The sequence below is a fragment of the Montipora foliosa genome, chromosome 7 (genome assembly GCF_036669935.1).
Source record: "Montipora foliosa isolate CH-2021 chromosome 7, ASM3666993v2, whole genome shotgun sequence".
NCBI classification, from domain to species: domain Eukaryota; kingdom Metazoa; phylum Cnidaria; class Anthozoa; order Scleractinia; family Acroporidae; genus Montipora; species Montipora foliosa.
In genome coordinates this window covers 36781232-36786231 of record NC_090875.1, presented here as the reverse complement: position 1 = coordinate 36786231, position 5000 = coordinate 36781232, and the positions used below count along the sequence as shown (strand labels likewise).

Below are 5000 nucleotides of genomic sequence, written 5' to 3'. Positions count from 1 at the left end.
CGACACCTCTTAAAACACGGTACCGATTCTACCATCGGAACTGAAACACTCCGTGACCTTATACGTGTGAGCCTCTCTATGAAGAGCTATTACCTCAATGAAAAGCACTACTTACGAATAGAATGTACCGCGACAGGAAGAAGAACGACCCCTTTTCCAGCAAATTTCGAAAGTAACTGCAGAATGTCCGATCACTGCTGTCAGTGTTCTTGTACCCGCATTCTTTAAAGGACAAAGCATATAACAATACACACCATTCATTAACTAACCTAAATATCGGGCGTTGCGTAGTTGATATTCTCATGATATGGAGGCACGTGTTGGAGGACCTCATAAATTTCACACTTTACATTGCCGGGATTCACTCCTCCTTCACTTCCATACGCTCGACACTAAGCGTGGCTACAACCACCATTTCCCCAAAGAATAAATAAGGTCAAATAAGACGTGTCAGTACACAACAATACACCATACCCGCCATTTTAACTAAAAGGTACCTGAAGGGACGTTACCCTACTGACAACAACGAGTTTACTCGCATAAATCAAGGCAAGGCGCTATGTTCCAGGGGACAGTAAACATTTCATTAGAATTAATCTGTATTCGTCTGACACGTGCGATCAACTGAAAGCTCGTCCTTCCTAGGCGTGAAGTCAGCCGTGAGAAGTGGATGGCAGTGACCTTAGAATTTCCTCATTCACAAACGTAAGTTGAGTACCTCTTTCAGGGCGATATGGGAGACTTAAAGCTTTGTTATCCAAGACGAGAAGAAACTTAATTACAACTCAATTATATCTTTGCTCTGAAAGTAATTAGTTCGCGGACTTAGTTTCGTCAAATTTGAAAACAAATGTATTTCTCGAATTAAAAACACCTTCGACTATAAAAAATTTTCACGTTAAAGTGGATCGTTTTAGTTGCAACGCGCCGCGAAGACGCTTTGCGGATATTCCAAGCACGTGATGCCGGTGGGCGTGACGAAAAAGCAGACATAGAAAAAGCAGAAGACCCCGAAAGGTCAGACCCCGAGTTTGAAAACACAGACCAAATAAAGTTCCTCTCGTTACACCAAGACTAGAACTCGATTTGCCACAGCCTTCTAAATCGATTATTCAAAACGAAGCCAGCCTGCGTAATCAAGGTATTTGCGGTTGACGCTTCTCTGCGAGAATTTTTTTAAGAAACGCGGTTACTTTACGGCCGGAGAGAAACAACAACCAGAAATATATCTGTCACGCAGGCAATGTATACATGGTTAGTACAGTCACTCTTCCTTCAATCTTGTCGTTGTCACTTCACAAAAGCCAGCCAAACTGTCTTCTTCTCCGTCGCTCTCCACGCGTTAACTCCCTTGAAACCAAACTCGTTTCGGTTATGTTCAAACTCAAACTCTTGTTGCACATAATACCTTGCCATCGATAAAGGAGTTGTGTCGCTGATCTCTCGGCAAGGTTCTACTAATGGTTCTTAGCATTGAAACCGTCCGAGAACGACACTATAACAACGTCTAAGAGCGCCACTTGTAACGAGTGCTTGCGATAAAACATCTCAAAAACGCACTGTCCCCGTAAACACTCTTCAGTTTGTACTTAAAATCACTTGAATGAAGTTTACTTACAGTCTAGGGGCAGGATCCTGTAACCTTGTTTGCTCTTAACCGAGGAAAGGTATTTCCAAACCCTTTCGCATCAATCATTTGACACTTGCTTTGGCTTTGCCGTCCCGCCAAGATGGCATCTTCAACCGTGCCATGGAAGCACTCCGTGCTAAAATATCTGCTTTAAGTAGCCCATAAACATGGTGACCGCTATGTATCCTGAAGTTCTCGGACATTGTCGATTGCAAGTTCAAATCCTGCAATCTCATTTTCCAGTTCCTTGACCATCTATAATAGAGCGACTTTCATATGACCTTGAAAAATAAACGTAAAAACAGAACGTAAACAAAAATGCAAAACATTTAATTGGCTTCTCGAACAAAAACAAACGAGCGCGAATTTCTTTGGCTTTAATAGCGAACGCGGCGGATGCAAACAACATCGTCTCTCCATGGAACTTTCTTGAAAGTTTTGCTTTGACGTCATTTGAAGTGCAGTAATGTGATTAAGGTGATTCCCTAGTATTGCACTGCGCATCCTGTTCTGCGCATAACACAGCGTAGGCCACGTTCGTATTAAGGCATGGCTAAGAGGCTTTATGGTCAAATTTCACGGCTCAGTTCTGTTTTCTTTGTCTCACAAGTCTCAACGGATATATCTAAACTAAACAATGTTTGAATTTAACCATAAAGACTCGTAGCCATGTGTGAATATTGATTTATCGAACGTGGCCAAAAACATTTCAAAATGGCGACCTTTCGTGCCGGAAACCTCGCAAGAAAGAATAATGGCCGTTTTCAGAGCACAGCTGTAAAGAAACCTTTTAGACTCTCGCAAAACAAAAAGTCGAGTGATAGCTTTGATGATGCTAAGGAACATTTCAGTCCAAGAGTGAAAGTGAAACCTTGCTATCGGGGAGACGTGTTGTCGAGGGGTCGAGCTTGGTTTGCTTTCTGTTTCCTCCTAAACGAGATTGGTGACCTATCTTTTTTTTGGCATTATTTTATTCTCTTACTCATCCACTTTGTGCTGTAAAAAAATTTTGAAAAATTTATGTCAGAAAAAAAAGTTACAGGAAAAAAAGGATTCGTAGCCATCACTCATGGACACAAAATTGTCTCCTCGAGATCACGCACCCGAGGAATATTTGTAGTCAGTGCCTTTTCAAGACGTGTGCCTGTGCCATAAAACAAACATTAAATTATTCCTTTTGAGCAATACAATTCACCTGTTTTGTTATTTCAAGAATTACGTCAAAGCTGTGCTTCCTGTTCCAGCAAAACGTAGCCTAAACCGATAGAACAAACTTGTCTTTGATAGATGAAGTCGCAATGATCAAATGAGTAACTTGAGTAAGTTAAATCTCGCATACGAGCTTGGTGACCTATTTATTCAATTGTACATTTCGAGTCACCATAATGTAGGGAACAATCGAGAAAAGTTTAAAGAAAACCTTACGACAACTTCTATTACTAAGGAATCACCTTAAGCAATCAAATTTTTTTTAGCCATATTAGGAGTTTCCTCGGCGGGAATAAGGAGAAGCTTTTTCAAGGTCATACAAAAGTCGCTCTACGAAAAGTTAAAAAAGTATATGAACAAAAGCACAACTTAAGGGGGGTTGTGTCACTAAATTTAGCCAAATTCAGCAGCTGGGAATTGGCAACCAAATCAAACAAAATGTAAAAATAACTAATTAAACAATGAAGAAAGGTTTAAATAAAACAGCAAATAAAAAAGGAGGCAGGGATAGGCAAAATTGAAGAAGATTAAAATGGATTGCAACTGCGGATTTTGAAAACTGTTCAGCTTAAAACTTTTTCAAAGTTTATCTCTCTTGCTTGACAAAAAAAATTAATTCTTATTCTTCTTTGGATTTCAAAACTACGTTAACTAAACAATAAGTGACCCAAGAAGACACCTGTTTATTTTAACTGGAATTTTCCTATCTGATGGCCGGTCATTACTATCTTTAAAATTTTGGGAGAGCTGGAACGAGGAGAAACTGACATCAAAGACTCACTAGTTTAAAGTGGTACTATGATCAAAAAATCATTTCCTTTTTTTCTTCTGATTTTGAAAGCGTGTTCGCTTAACACCTAACTGGCAACATTTTGAGCTTTAAGTTTTATCCAAAGGCTGTTTATTTTGAGTGTAAGTTTTGGATTTCATGGTCCGCCATTACTCACGTTCAAAACTGGCCGATTGGACCTCAGAGGGTTGGATCTAGAGAAAATGACGTCATTTACTCACTAGCTTAAAATTTCAGCGTGTAAACGCAATTTATTATATTTGCAAAACACGGGTTGAAAAGTCTGAAAGCCCGAAACTCCCGTGCTGCATATTAATTAGGCCGCGTACACACGCATTGCATTCTTAAACTAGTGAGTGTTTGACGTCATTTTCTCCTCGACCCAGCTCTCTCAAGATTTTGAAGTTAGTAATGGCGGGCCAATAAATAAGAAAATTCCACCTAAAATAAACAGGTGTCTTTTTAAAATCAGAACTTAAAACTTGGGTGAGTTAGTGTTTAGTTAACATAGTTTTGAAATCCAAAGAAAAGAGAAAATTTTTTTTTGGTCGTAGTACCACTTTAAGAATGCAATGCGTGTGTACCTGGCTGAATTAATATGCAGCACGGGAGTTTCGGGCTTTCAGACTTAAAGGGAACCTCCGCTTCAAAAAAAAAATTAACTTTAAATCACAGGAAATAACTGTTACAGTCAAGTCAATTTTAAAATATTTTCAAAGAAAGCGTTTGTATCCGAAAGAAATAAGTTTTAGAATCGCCTAGTTGTTTTCAAATTTTGATAATTGTGACGTGTTACGGTTGTCCTATTGTTATCAGACAAAAGCTCTTTGCGTCAGAACAATAAGGCAACCGTAAGACGTCACAATTAGGGACTTTAAGATAGTGGACAACGGTAGGCTGGGACGGTTGGATGCGTATACCGGAGACTTGGGACGAGTACGGTAGAAAGGCGCGAAACTTTTTAACTTAAGGCCAACACGACCGTAGGACGGTGAAATAAACACGTCTTTTGAAGAGGAGAGAAATTTTCTTGTAATTTCTTTCGCAGAAGGTTCAATTAGCGAGGAGGAATTTCTTATTTTATACCATGAATACGAATCAATGAATCCTCTTATCCTTACTGGGAATTTGAACCATTTTGTTTAGATTCCTTGGATTCTAGCAAATGTGAATCCGAGTTCAGACTAGAGAAAGACGGGAATTGGTTCATAAACAAAAAATGCGGCTGCAATTATCTCTTTTACCTTTCTTTTCTGCTTTCCTCCTGTGTCATGGTGGATTATGGATAACGCTACATTGAGAACAAGCAAATTTTGGTTTGAGCGGCCATGTGGCCGAGTGATATCTATGAATGAACTCAGAATTTTCGCT

General features: G+C 39.4%; 1 long non-coding RNA gene across 1 annotated transcript in view; it reads right to left on the bottom strand.

The window, feature by feature from the left end:
- LOC138010879 (uncharacterized) overlaps window positions 1-5000 on the bottom strand; it is a 30670-nt gene that overhangs the window by 5016 nt on the left and 20654 nt on the right. Inside the window, exons 11-12 of the long non-coding RNA XR_011124578.1 lie at window positions 1619-1911; window positions 116-222 (exon numbers count right to left, since the gene is read on the bottom strand). This is a non-coding gene — a long non-coding RNA (uncharacterized lncRNA). The remainder of the gene's footprint in view (window positions 1-115; window positions 223-1618; window positions 1912-5000) is intronic.